This window comes from Delphinapterus leucas, chromosome 17 (genome assembly GCF_059928025.1).
Source record: "Delphinapterus leucas isolate spDelLeu-1000000601 "Yukka" chromosome 17, BTC_Dleu_Yukka2, whole genome shotgun sequence".
NCBI lineage: Eukaryota > Metazoa > Chordata > Mammalia > Artiodactyla > Monodontidae > Delphinapterus > Delphinapterus leucas.
Genome location: NC_143145.1, coordinates 54,059,326 through 54,075,462, shown reverse-complemented (window position 1 = coordinate 54,075,462; position 16,137 = coordinate 54,059,326).

The window sequence follows — 16,137 nt, the reverse complement described above, 5'->3', positions numbered from 1 at the left end:
GCCAATTTATAGAAACAATCTAACTGCCCATCAAAATATGAATAGATAAAGAAGTGGTATGTATATATATACATACAATGGAATATTACTTAGCCACAAAAAAGAAGAAAATTCTGTCATTTGCAACAATGTGAATGTATCTAGAGGGTATTATGCTTAGTGACATAAGTCGGACAAAAAGACAAATAAAATATTATTTCACTTATATGTGGAATCTAAAAAAAAAAAGAAAAAGAAAGAAAAAGAGTGAACAAAACCAAACAGATTCACAGATGCAGAAAAAAATACTGGTGGTCTCCAGAGGAGAGAATTGTGGGAGGTTGGACAAAATAGGTGAAGAGAATTAAGAGGTACAAACTTCCAATTATAAAATAAGCCATGGGGATGTAACATGCAGCATGGGGAATATAGTCAATAACATTGCAATAACTTTGTATGGCAACAGATAGTTGATTTATCCTGGTGATCAGTATATAATGTTTATCCATGTCAAACCACTATGTTGTACACCTGAAACTACCATAATACTGTATGTCAACTGTACTTCAGTAAAAACAATAAAAATCTTAAAAATATGTAAGTAGTGCTGGGAAATCTGGACAGCTACACGTAAAAGGATGAATTTAGAACACTCCCTAACACCATACACACAAAAGAGACCAAACACTATTTTTCAACTGACTTCACACTCATCCTTTCACATCTTTCAGGGACTCCCTCCACCCAGCCATTGACTCTGCTTATAGATGGGGACCTTTTCAAAATTCCACTTCCTTAGTGAATTCTTCTCTAATTTCTCCAACATGTTTTTTTGTTGTTTTCTATAAATGCACATAAGGATTTTTGCTTATTTTAAGCCTAATGTTTGCATTATAATTTTTTGTGTTCTTGTCTCTCCCTTACTAGATCATAAGTTCCTTAAAGTGAGGAACCATGTCCTGATCACCTTGAATCTACAATAACAACAATAATGCTGAAATGGTGATAAATGGATCAACTGATAAAACAGTTTTGAACGAATTAAAAAGAGAGGCTTTTTGGAAGTAGAAATTAAAGCTGGAACCTGGGCTCTAGAATTACTTACCATGTCTTAAATGAGCTTTTTATCACTTCTTACTTTTTGTATTCACTCTTAATGTTGGTATCTTGATCTCACTCTTTCCTTTCTTGGTGAAGTTGTCAAAGCCCAGCTGGGCTGGTCAGCAAGATGTTGGCATTGCTGTGACCCCTTGTCAACAATGACAATCTCTGTAGCTGCCATTTAAAAAAATGTGTGTGTTACACAAGAGGGAGAACTATATCAAAAATAATATGAAAAGTTTATTCTTAAGAGGAGTCTCTGCATTGTTTGGGAACAGCCCAAGAAAGTTAAGACTGTGTAAGGTTCTATGACCACTTCCACATGATTAGCTTATCCCATAAACACTAAACTCAAACCCAGATTTCAATAACTAGAGACGTTAAGAAATATTAGCTTTAACTTTAAAAGAAGCCTCCAAAAAGAACTTTAATTAAAGAGAACTGTAGCAATATGATATGTACACATGTTTTCAATGTAATTCATCTACCACATACCTTATATCATAAAATTCAATTTATATAACTTGGGTTTCAGGTGGTAAAAATGCTAGCCACAGTTATTTTTAACACAATGAATGTTGTTAAAAGTCTAAAACATGACAGTGACCTTTACATTATCCTGTAGCACTACCCAGAAAAGGCAATTTATTTCACAGCCTATTGAATATAGAAGCCATTTTCAGATACATCTAGGTTAAGTCGTAAGATTGCAGAAAATTACAGCATGATAGCTTTTTTCACCTTTCTAAGAAAATCACCTAAATGCTTTCAAATTCTGTAAAGTCATTGCACTTTCAAAATCAATGGTTTCCTAAATTATCATAAGCTGTCAAATTTTACAACCATATGTGATTATTTTATGGTTAATACACATTTATTGATGACCACTGATTTGACATAGGCTATAAAGAGTATCACTCTGGAACTAAGCAAACCGCATACAATAGCATCTAATGTCATTCTATTAAGAGGGTAAGGAAAAAGTGCAGTAAGGAAATAAGACAAATTACCTCTCATGAAATAATCAGTAAATAAAGCCTGGAGGAAGAAATAACCCACTCACCGACAGTTCTTAGCCCCTTGTGTGTTTTTATCTCTAGATTTATCTGAATTCTTTATTTTCAAAGAAAATTTATTGATGTAATATTGGTTTTTAACATTATACAAGTATCATATGTGAAACATTATATTTCTTCTTCTGTATACAGTACAGTGTGCTCACCACAAAAAGTTTAGTTTCTATCAATGACCATACCTCATTTGCCCATTTCATAGCCCCCTGCACCTTCCCATCTGGTAACCACTACACTGTTCTCAGTATTTCCAGGTTGGTTTCGTTTGGTTTGTTCATTTATTTTGTTTTGTTTGCTTGTTTGTTTTTATATTTGTTTGTTTTATATTCCACATATGAGTAATATCATACTTAATTTGTCTTTCTCTATCTGACTTATTTCATTTAGCATGAAATAAATTTTATATATATATATATATATATATATACACACACACACACATATATCTACCACATCTTCTCTATCCATCACCAGTTGATGGGCATTTAGCTCTTAGGTTGTTTCCATATCTTGGCTATTGTAAATAATGCTGTGTTGAACATAGAGGTGCATAAAAATTTTCAAATTAGTGCTTTCATATTGTTTGGGTAAATACCCAGAAGTAGAATACATGGATCACATGGTAGTTCTGTTAATTTTTTGAGGAATCTTCATACTGTTTTCCATAATGGCTGCACCAATTTTAAATTCTCTCATTTTATTAATTACACTGTGCTACACACTTTCTTTCATAATTCTTTAGAAATATAATTTGTAAGCTTGATACATGTTCCATAATGCTAATACTGAGAGTTTGGACAAATCTCCTTGTTAATCCTTTTCAATTTGTGTGATTGTGTGTACTTGGACCTTCATTCTCATTCATCAATATTTGACTTTTCAGACTGTAGTTCAATATTACTATTCCATCATCTTGCAGAGTTTAAGCATCTCAATCTCCTTGATAATTTAAATTGCCCTTCTAGCTCTTTTAGAGTGTTCACTACTACCCTTTAAACTCTGTCAAAGCCAGGTAATTCCTGCTGTTTGGGATCTAAGATCATTAACATGTCAACATTTAAGGATTTATACATTTTCTAACAGATGCAAAAATCAATGGAAAATGACATCAGATCTTGGAAATTGTAAATTAGAAGTGACCTGTCTCACTTTGTTGCTATGTAGACTGCTAATATCTACCTGGTAGTCTAGTCTTATCTAAGTGTGTCAGAACACCTGTCTACCTAAAAATTGTCTTCTAACTTGCCAAGTTCTGTGTTGGAAATTCCCAACATTATAACCACTCCTTAATAGGCAAATAATTTATCTATATAGAAGGGGAAGTCTGTTAATATATTGTGATATGATTAGAGAACAATATATCCTTTAACCATGAGAGACTGGTGTGCCAAGCAGGTAGACTATGTGTGTCAAGAAATGTCTGAGTTTAGGGTTTCCCTGGTGGTGCAGTGGTTGAGAGTCCACCTGCTGATGCAGGGGACACGGGTTCGTGCCCCGGGCCGGGAAGATCCCACATGCCGTGGAGTGGCTAGGCCTGTGAGCCATGGCCTCTGAGCCTGCGCGTCCAGAGCCTGTGCTCTGCAATGGGAGAGGCCACAACAGTGAGAGGCCCACGTACCACAAAAAAAAAAAAAAAAGAAACGTCTGAGTTTAAAGAAATATATATAAAAGTAGGCCTAGGAAAGACTTTTCAGGAGATAATGTATAATCAGGTGCAAGCATCCAGCAAATGCCCTCAAAGATGAGCACTTAAAAAAGGAGAAAAGATTATAGTAGCAGATGCAAGTAGGTTTAAATTAGTCCCAAGTAAAATTTGCAGTTATCTTAACTCCAATGGCATAGTTGTATTAGAGACAAATTGCAACCTATAAGACATTAAGTACATGTAGTGACAAAAATATAAATAATAATTTAATCTTGGTTAACTCTTACAAACTGATAACATTAAAAAGTATTAATGAGGTGTACCTTTAATTAAAAAGACATACAAATGAATTCTTAAGAAAGAACTCTTGTGAAAAAACAAGACATTATTAACCAAAGGTAAGCAAATTAAAACAAGAATAGATGACATTTTTACCCATTAAAATGGCAAATGTCAAAAAATGTTATCCTAAATGCAGCTGCAATACAACTGGTGGGAATATAAATTGGTATAAAATTTCTGAGAAATAGTTGTCAATATGTATCAAGGTCCTCAGTGATAACATACCTTCAGAACAGAGTCTGTTTTCGGAAATTTCTCCTTGGGTTAATCAAAGATGTAAAACAAGAGATGTTACCGTCATTATTTGTAGCAAGAAAAGCAAATACAGTTATATAGATATGTAGGTATATCTAAATGGTTAGATAAATTTAGGTTGAAATACAAAATAATATTAAACAGAAATATTTGTATAAATATATAACAATATGGGAAAATAGCTATGACTCCTAAGAAAAAAAGTATGCAAGTAAATATTAACTCTTTTATGAAATTTTCTCTAGGTGATAGAATTGTACTTGATTTTTACTTTCCCTTTTATACTTCTCTGTATTTTCTATAAAATGATATATTCCTTATCTATTCTGAGGGAGCAGGAAGACTGTTATGTAAAACAAACAAGACTCTAAAGGAGGACTTCTTAGATCTTATTAGTAATTGCAAAATGCTTTTAAGAAAGCAGAACTCAGATAGGAAATCGAAGTGTAGACACGTAAGGACATATAAGTGTCAGTGTCCAACTTTTCTCCATTGTCTGTAAGTCATCAGAAACAAAATTGCCTAAATTGCTTTCTTACAATTTTGAATCTTGAGGTTATAGATTCTAAAAGACAGTACCCTTCTTATAGAATGAAAAATTAAAAGAGTATTAAACAGCATTTATTGAATGCTAGATTATTTACCTGTATCAATTTATCCTCACAACCCTTTTTTACAGATGAGGAAACTGAAAACAAAAGAGACTAAATAACACATGATTACAAATAAATAATAAATAACACAAGTTTTCAAGCAATAGAGCCAAAATTGGAACCCAGGGAGTTAGACATCTTTTAACCATTAAACTATTCCACATCTCTGAAAGCATCATGACACTTGAAGTTTCTAACTTATTAGTCTTTAATTTTGACTGGATCAATTAGTTGCAATGGACAGTGATTTATTTTTGACCTACTTATTTCTCTGTGACCAAATTCATCAGAACTATGAATTATTTGGTCACTGGTCTGTGAGATAATCATTTTAGCCTATACCATTTTCCATCAGAAGTTTACACTTAAAAGGGCAAGAAGGAGAATTTTAAAAGGGACCAAAAAAGATATTTGGTTTCATGAAATAGTTTTAGGTGATTGTGCCAGTCAGTTCTTTTCTTGAGTTTGCAAGTGATTGAACTCTCCAAGGGCTATGTACAGAGCCAAGACAGAGGAATATTTTCACCTCTTCACCTGGTCTATCTAGGACTCAGGGAGTAACTAAAATTGAATGAAACACGTATTCCTCATGTAGCTTCAGTGTTATGGTTGGTTTAAAATTATTGAATTCTGAAACCATCTGCTTTACTTTCTTTTCCAACTAGACACCAAGATTTTTCTATGAGCAAGAATCTGTCATTTTATGGATTTATAAAAATTTAGTTGTCAACAAATTCTCCATCAAAACTCTCCTCAAACATCCTACTGCACTTTTAAATAAATCACAAGAGTATTCTACTTCAAATGAAAAGCAGATTGAATATGCAATAAATTCCTTCTTTTATGACAATTTTCACTGGAGCTGTGTTTATCAATACCACTGAGATGCTGCAAACGTTTGTTGTAAGATGAAAAAATAAAAGAGTTGATACAGTGACCATATAAAGCTTTGCTCTCCTTTGTTTGAACTTGAATGACAGAATGTTGTGATGTTTAAATAGTAAAATAAAAGAGGTAGGACAACTGGCTTGTCAATTATTTAAGAAAAAAAAAGTGCTTTTCTCAGGTCTTTCAAAAAGAAAAAAGAAAAACATTAAATAAAATTTGAGCTAAATTAAAGATACGAATTGAAAACATAACAGCATAAAAAACAAACAAAAAAACATAGGAACATTATTTTAGAATCTTAATAATATTTATATTATCTTTAGAATAATTCTGAAATAACCTTTGGAATTATTTTAGGTTGTCCAAAGTATGATATCAACCCAGAAGCTACAAAGGAAACGATTGATATGTTTTACTGCAAACAAATAAAAATTTTATATCACAACAAAGTCAAAATACAGAGAACAAACTAGGGAAAATATCTTCTACACCTGTGAAATACAGGGAATTATATAGAAATTTTTAAGACCACTTAATAATTGAATGGAGAGAAGCAGGATAAGAGAAGCAGATTTTCACATTTTACTAAATATCCTTCTAAAACATATAGAATTTTTACCTCAAGCATGTATTTTTATAATTCAGAAGGTAGGAGGGAGAGTAGTGGAAGAGGTAAAAGAAGATTAAAGAAAAAGTATTTTAAAATATACAATATTTTCCATACACATCAACATTATCATAGTCTAATATCCTCAGCCATCTGAAAACTAAAAGAAGCCACAATGATTTCCAGGTGCAACCACATCTGAATTCAATCAACTGGCACCAAGAATTGGAACTCTTAATATTCAGAAGTCATCAGACATATGTTGTTTTTTGGAATTTTAAACTGAGTACAAACCATTTTGACTCCTCCTGCAGTTAAAGTGTGTGTTATAAAGATGCATTGGTATCAACTATTGCAATTAATATTTAGATAGGGTGAATGAGCTTCCTTCGGCTTGTAAACTAAACTTTCCCAATGACAGTGTAGTGTTTTTTTTTTTTTCACTTTGCTAGAAATTAATCTCACATCACACTTGTTAGAAAAACAATTGGATTGTAAACTTTAATCAACATTAAAGAGGGTAGCAAATACCTGCTAAGGTCAAATTTCATAATAACATACAGAATTTGTAACTTCAGATCATAGTCCAAGTTTTGTAAACAGCATATATCAATTCAAAAGTCTGTGACATGAGGAGGTATAAAGAGATCAAATCATAATTTTCTTCTTTTTTATGTTTTCTTCTCCTTGTCTACCTACTTTCCCTACTTGCCTTACAATTATACAGCATAATGTTTTAAAACAAATAACAAAAGAGGAACACATGGCTTTATAAATTTTTCTTGTTTGTAAATTTATATTAACTCTTACAAAAGGTACAAGATCAGTTTGCATTTTGATGGATATGTAATTCATTATATTTATTTTAAGTATAATTATATGAAACCAATACTATCTTGGATAATACAAGATCAAATATGGAGCAATATTTATTTATTTTAGGGTTATGTATGTACTCTAATTGTCAACTTTACCAAGGGACATTTCTTGAACAAGGTAGATATAAGATAGATTAAGAAGAAAAAGTCACAGTATTGGTTTAGTTATGTACATGAACCAATCTTAAATGGATAATTTTAAGATTGGTTCATGTACATACATAACTGCTGCTGCATCATCAAATTTTAGTTATGCTGAAACAACACTAAAGTGATTTTGCTATTTTAAAATATATCCCAATGGCAAGTATGCAGGAGCTGTAATTCTTTTCTTAAAGAAATAATAAAGATGGTATTTTGGAAAATTTTCTAATCACATTTATTTAGAAATTTCCAAATTCAATTTATATCTCAAAAGTAGACCTCCCTATTCAGTAGAAGGCCATATTATCAAAACAACTTTTCATCCATTGAGAAATTTAGATATATTATTCCCACTAATATCCAAATGGAAGCTAAAACTCTTTCTTTTAACCAAGAACATTTAGATTAAAAGCAGAAATAACCCATCCCTTGATATGGCAGCTGATCAAATGTAAGATTTTGGTTGGAATATTTCTTTTTCAATCTGCTGGAAAGTGTCTAACATTGTAACAGATACATCCTTTGAAATCTTGCCCAGAAATGGATTGATTAAAAAAAAAAAAAAAGATGTTGAAGAACCACTGATTTTGTGTATTTTTCTTGGAGACCATACAGCATGTTGAGAATTTTTTCTAGGAAAATTTCTTTACATACATCAGGATGTGTTGGTCATCATACTTAAAAAAGTGTTAACACCATGCCAAAGCTACAAAATTATGAAAACACTCAGACAGTGGTGAAAGCAACCAGTTCAAACACGTGTTTGAATTGACTAGTTAAATATGTCAAAGTTATTGCCTGTTTATGTTTAGATGTACAAATTTAGACCACCATACTACCCAATTTTCATAATGTATCAATAAGTTATTAATAATTACAAATAATACCATAACTTTGACAAGAGATTAATAGATCTAATTCCTCTTCTTGATGAGTTCCTATTGTATAATCCACCTCCATTCTCACCTCCCTTAGCTTTCCTGATGTGGATCCATGAGACAAAGTGGAAAAACTATTTTTAGGGATGCCCTTGCTCATAGAGTTACCCCCAGAATTCATGTTTCTCTAGATTAACTCAGTTAAGCTTTCTAAATTAATGCATTTCAGCGAAATAATAGATATTTGCCCTCCTTTCAAGTTGGCAATATTATTCCTTTCAACTGAATAAGGGCTAACTATATTTATAGCACACCTCTTCTAAAGTATAAAACAATTGATTCTCAGTCTGAGGTAGGTTTGCTACAGGCACATGCAGATTTGCTCTGAGAAGTTCCTGATAATAGTTTTTCAAACTCTAGTCCCAGTGTTGTGACAGAAAAAAAATGTTCAGGTGTTCAATGAGGTCTCAAACTATATGCTCCTATATTTTAGGGGTGAAGAGAACACAATTTATTGATCATTAGACAATATGGATTATTTCAGATAATCCCTAAAACAGTCTCATGTGCTGTAATTTTTACTCCAATTTTGCAGAAGCAAAAATGGAAAATTAAAGATGTAAATAGCTTGCTTGAGGAATTCTGGGATTTGAACACAGGTCTGTATTCTTAAAAAGTCTGTTTTATTGCTATTTTGCCACATTGCCTGAAAATTAAACAACATATATAAATTTATATATCTTGAAACCATGCCCCGTGAGGTGGTAATGCACAGATAATAAGACTGGTCTGATCAAAAGCACAAACTCTGAGCTTATTACTTGCTAGGCAAGGGGACAGGGTATACACAGGAGTAAAGAATTTTTTAATTTGGACATTTGGGAGAAAATACCATGGCAGGCCTATGTACTAGAAGTAGAGGTAAGATTCATGCACTCAGTGTTAATTAAGGCACCAAAGTTTGAACTCTGGGTAAAATAGAATGTGTCCATAAATAGTTCATTGGAAAAAAATCCTTTTCCCAAGAAGCAACTGATCAGAATACGATAGGATAGGAAGTAGAAAATCTGAATATTCCTGTCTATTAAATAAAGTGAATATATAATTTAAAACATTACTACAAATGCCTTAACTGGTGAATTCTATTAAATATTTAGAATGAAATAACACTAATCAAACAGAATCTCTTCCTAGAAATAGAGAGAGAACACTATCCACTAAGTTTATGAGAACATCACCCTGATTTTTTAAAAATCAGACAAAAGCATTACAAGGAAAGGAAAGTATAGACCAATATCTCTCATGAATATGAACACTAAAATCCTTAACAAAATATATGCATATCAAATCCAGCAATATATAAAAAATATAAAGCATCATGAGCAACTGGGGTTTATTCCAGGAATGCAAGATTTTTTTAACATCTTACAATCAAGGAATATTATTTACAATATTAACAAATAAAGTAGAAAAAACAAGTGATCATCACATCATATGCATAAAAACATTTTACAATATGGTAGATAGATAGATATAGATAGATAGATAGGTAGAAAGATAGAGAGATAGAGAGATAGAATCATAGAGAGATAGGCAGGTGAGGGCTTCCCTGGTGGCATAGTGATTGAGAGTCTGCCTGCCGATGCAGGGGACAGGGGTTCGTGCCCTGGTCCAGGAAGATCCCACATGCCAAGGAGCGGCTGGGCCCGTGAGCCATGGCCGCTGAGCCTGCGTGTCCAGAGCCTGTGCTCCACAACGGGAGAGGCCACAACAGTGAGAGGCCCGCATACCACAAAAAAAAAAAAAAAAGAGAGAGAGATAGGTAGGTGAAAGAAGATAGATAACCTGTTTGTAAAGTCATTCATGGTAAAAATATGGAAATGAAACAAAAGATGAAACTGGAAAGAGCTAAGAAATAAGTATATTTGCAATACTTAAAGAGATAAAGAAGAATTAAAAACTAATAAATCACATGCTTAGAAAGATGGCATATTTGTAAAAGGAACCAAATACAACTTCTAAAAATAAAAAACTAACCATTGTAAATGAAAGTCAGTGGATTGATTGATTAATAGCAGATTAGACATATCCAAAGAGAAAATTAATGAGTTAAAAAAGTATGGAAATCAACAAGAATGAAAAGCAAAAAGACAAAAATTTAGAAAATATGAAAGCACTATTAAAATGAGGTGAATAGTTATTCCAAAAGAAGTTTCAAAAGAAACAAATACAGAGAATGAAAGAATGGTAGATTGATTGCATTAATAACCCAATTCTTTGCCACTCCCTGTATAAGACCCTTTACACGTAACTTTGATAGTCCTCCCATAGAGAGGTTGAAAATATTTTCCTATTTCTCAATTCTGAGATAAGCCATGTGGTTTGATTTAGCAGATGTAACACAAGCAAAGGCCTGAAAAATATTTACACTTTCCACTTATCTTGTGAGTTCAGTGAATGCCAACAGAACATGTCAGGCTGGAGTACTGGAATATGAAAGTTATGACACAGAGCTGGCCACCAGTGAATCCCAGAGACCATGATATAAATAAATGTTTATTGTTATATGCCACACATGTTTTGTTGATGTTTGTTAAGTAACTGACATTATTATGACAATGAAGAGTTGATACAAGAAGATAAGAAATACTCAAAGAATGGTGGGAATTTCCAGAATTGAAAAGAATAAAGAATGTGAAAAAATGTGACATCATGGTGAATTCAGGAACTGGGAGTAGCTCGATAGTCTGGATTATGGGTAGGATACCCAAAGATGTATCAAGAAGTATAAACTAATTTTTAAAAACTCGATTAATATTAACTCACTATAATTTAAAATACATTAATATAACCATGCATTTCTTTGAGGTAGGAGAATAGTACCATAAAATCAAATTGTCCCATGTCTTATACGCCAAACAATTAACAAGCATCAACATTTTTCATACGTTTTAGCCATGTACTGCTTTCCTAGGGTTGCTGTAACTAAGTACCACAAAGCTGGATGGTCTAAAACAACAATAATTTATTGTCTCACAATTCTGGAGGGTAGAAGTCCAAAAATCAAGTTGTCAACAAGGACATGCTCCCTCTGCAGTCTGTAGAGGAGGATATCTTCCCTTGCCTCTTCCAACTTCTGGTGGCTTCCAGGAAATTCTTGGCATTCCTTGGCTTGATGCTACAGCAATTCAATGTCTGCCTGTGTTTTCACATGTTGTTCTCTCCTTGTCTCTTGTCTTCTTATAAAGACATTAGTCACATTGGATTAGGGACAACTTAATCAAGTATGACCTCACTTTGACAAGACTACATTTGCAAAGACTCTATTTCCAAATAAAGCCACATTCAAGGATGCCAGGTGCTAGGGCTTTAACATATCTTTTGGGGAGACATGATTAAACCCTTAACAAATCATATGTCTAAGACTCATAAAATGCATCCATAGTTCATCATAGTTCTTATGTTCCTTGTGCATTCTAATGTGTAGAAAGATTTTAATATTCTAAGTGTCAATTATATGTACATGAGACTAGCTCATGTGTGTTATTAATTAGTACATTCTGGCTCTAAATTAAAATTAATGTGTCATTATTCCTGACTATTAATCAACAAATATGAAATCATATTCTTCTAAATCAGCTAAAGTATTAAAACTACATGGATGTAGTGTTTTTCAGATTGTGACTGAATCCTTGGGATAAGTTTGTGAATAGATGTAAATATAACCCTTTACATTATTACAATATGAAAGTGCATAATATTCTTTAAGGTGCTTTTCAAAAGAAGAACCTTTTTTAACTGAAAATCAACTTTTATTTTTAGCTTATTCTAACCAATTTTTGTTCCTATTATCAAGAGTATTATGTAAAAATTTTAATAGAATGTCTAGCAGAATTCCTGGTATGTATTCAGCCTACAATATATGTTAAATATTGCTTTTTCTGTTCTTGCAGTTAATTTTTTAAATCTTTTTTTTTGATACAGAGACAGTTTTAAATTGAATTCTGTTGAAAGTCATTCATTCCTTTTTAGTCTTGATCTTTCATGTAAACTTTATAGCTACTTATATTCAAATCACATGGTGTCTTAAGTGTTCTCCTTTCTTTGGAAAAATAAATATATAGGATGCTCAGAGTCCACATTCTCACTAATGACCAGGCATTTGTAGTTGATTGGAAATAAAACTATTAAAATTTTTGAAACACAAATGTACAATAATGTTAATGTTCTTACATTGTGTAAGATAGATGTTTGCTATGGCAATACCAATAAGACATTCATTCGATAGGGACCAACGTCAACTATTTTAAAGATGCTTTCTAAAAATGCTCCATAATGCTAAAGCTCCCTTACAAAAAATGTAAAGGTTTGAGGGAAATAAACCTAAGCATTTCTCCAAAGCCAATTTCCATTAGACAGCTATTCCAGAAACACATTTGTAATATCACTAAGAGCTCTGTTCTTGGGAAAAAAACACAAATGAACAGTACAAACAGACTTGGAAAGACTGGCAGATGCCACTCAGAGATTTTGCTAACTAAAGTGATTAATTGAGTAAAGAATTATATTGGTAAACAATATTTTAAAGATTAATACCACAGGGATCTACATAACATTGTCATTTATTTAAAATTAACATATATTGGCAATGGTCTCTAAATTAATGACAAGTAATTAGTAGAATTTTAAATGAGCTTATCTTATATACCATATGATCAGTTTATTTGTTAAAGTATGTTAGCTTTCCAACTAAGAAACATTAAAAATGAACAATGAACTTAACCTTTGTGGGTCAAGCCAGACCAGAGTGCTTATTGCTAATAATTTCCTGAAGCACTAAAGAGTATTGCTGAATTTGCCACTCTTTAAGGCTAGTCAGCACCCTGTTTTTGAGCAGCAATGGTTTCCTATTAGAGGAATCAGATAAGAGGTTACTTTATGTTAAATAGTTTTGTTGCTGTCTATTTTCCAAAGTTGTATGTAGTTCTAATACACTTGAATCTTTATTCTTACGTTAATTGAAAAGATAGAATAGCTTTAAGAATGTCAAAGAGGAGGAAGATATTGATCAGCAAAATAGAAAATTTTTCTGTACTGTGTTACATAATACATTTTAATGTGGTTTATCTAATGTTTAGCACCCAGTCTTTTAATCAATGAATATCTATTGAATATTAATGTCAGTTCATTATGCTAGGTGCTGCAGATAAAATTTGAGTAAAAACCAGACACAGTCCCCACAGTCCCTAACTTTAGTGAACTTCAGTGACATCCTCAAATAATCTCAGAAAATTGCCAACTCTGAGAAATGCTAATAAGAAAAGGTACATGGAGCTAAAATCATGTTTAGTAATGGTAGCTGGCTCTACCAAAGAAGATAAGGAAAGTTTACCTGAATAAATGACAATTACACAGTGATCTAAATGATATTAACCAGGCAAAGTGAGGAAGGAAAAGTTTCTAGGTAGATAGAGCAGCTTATGAAAATTTCAGGAGAAATTAGGTGTGACAGAATGAGCCAAAACCAGGAACACCTTCCTGGGGACATCTTGGAGGTAGGTCAGACATCTGGAGACTAGCCCATAAACAATAATAAAGGAGCCACAGTATGAAGAAGTAAGAGATTCTAATTCATAATTGACTTAACTCACAAACATGGTCAAGGTCTGCCTTCTCTGTGCAAAAACTAGGGTATTAAGTAGATAAAGACACAGGCATGTAAAAATAAAGATAAAACATTTTAAGTCATAAAAAAAGATCTAAACAAGTGGAAGTACCAGTCATGTTCTAGGTTGTGGAAATATGTCATGGTCTTCACAAATATGGTAAATCCTCCCACAATTTAGAGGTATATAGTCAAAACAGTGGCAAAGGAATAAACCTTTGAGTGAGTGGTACTGGAATAGGAATAAACAAATTGATCAGTGAAATATAATAGAAAGTTCAGAAATAAATCTTAGTGTTTATAGGAACATCATAAATGACAAATTCAACATACATGATTAAAAATTCTAGGTGTATTAAAGATTTAAATTCATATATTCAACTATTCACTCAGTGAATATTTATCAAGGACCTACTGTGGCTTTTCCAGGAAAAAGAAGATTGACTGCGTCTCTTCTAATAGAACTTGAATCTAGTGTGGGTGACAGACAATAATCTCAGAAGAAAGGAAATATGTGACATATGATGTAATATATGATTTAACATCAGTGTAAAGTTACTGCAGTATAACAATGGTGGGTCTTTCTGAGGAGGCAACATCTGTGCTGAGACCCAAATGAATGAGTGTGAAAGACTTGTAGATGTCTGGAGAAGGAACATTTCAACAAGAAGGAAAAACAAGTGCAAAGATCTGAGGAGGTATAAGATTCACATGTTTGCAGATCAAAAAGACTGAAGTCAGGGGCTTCCCTGGTAGTGCAGTGGTTGTGAGTCCGCCTGCCGATGCAGGGGATACAGGTTTGTGCCCTGGTCCGGGAAGATCCCACATGTCACGGCGCGGCTGGGCCCATGAGCCATGGCCACTGAGCCAGTGCATCCGGAGCCTGTGCTCCGCAATGGGAGAGGCTGCAACAGTGAGAGGCCCGCGTACCACAAGAAAAAAAAAAAAAAGCGTGAAGTCAGAGCAAGAGTTGGGGAGGAGATTGAAGAGGCAGGCAGGGACCTGATCATGGGGGAACACATAAGCCATAGTAAGAGTATGGATTTTATGCTAAATGAAAGAAATCACTGGAGGCTTCCTCCACTGAAGGAACTGTGTTTTATATGATATATATTTTATAGTGTAATTCTGGTTGCTCCATGGAGAACAGACTTCTCCATGAGACTGGAAAGGGGGAGCTCAGTTGGGGGCTAAAGAAGCAAGGTGATAGCCTAGAAGCCAAGTCACAAGATTGTTTTAAAACTGAGGGAGTGATGAACTCTTTTGAATGCTTCTAATAATTGATGGGGATGAAAACCTGATTGGAGTGCATACAAGAAAGAAAGTAAATATAAAATAGTTAAAGAGAAAATATTTTTAGAAGAAATAGAAGAAAATACATTCAGAAGATTTAATGGAAGATTTATATATTTTACAGAACAATAATTTAAAAAAATATTTTCAAAAGCAAAATGTACCACACAGATAGCCAAAACAAAAACAGATTGTAAAAATATTTCAACTACATTAATACCTGTAATAGAAAAAGAGCTTTTACAAATCAATGAGAACAGACAATAAATAGGAAAAAAATGTGTGAATGTTCTGAACTGGAAATTCACACATGAAGCAAATCAAAAGTCCATTAAACATACGAAAAGATTCTCAACATTACGGTTGATGAAAGAGCAATGAAAATAAAACGTTATGCTTTTGGTTGAAAACTTAAATTTTTCAAAAAATAATCTGACATTAACTAACAAAATTTAAATATGCATATCCTTTATCACAGTTATTCTAGATCTAGGAATCTACCACACAAACACACACACACACACAAAAACAACAACAACAAAGAAAGTTTGCTGTAGTACGTGACTACTGATCAAGCAGAAAATAATTGAATAAAATGTGGTCCATACACCAGCACAATATCATGCAATTTTTTTTAATCTGTTAGATCTATACTAATTGACTTGAAATAATTTTTACAATGTACTAAGTAGGGAAAGCAATGTGAAAGGAGATTATACATTATGATTTATATATT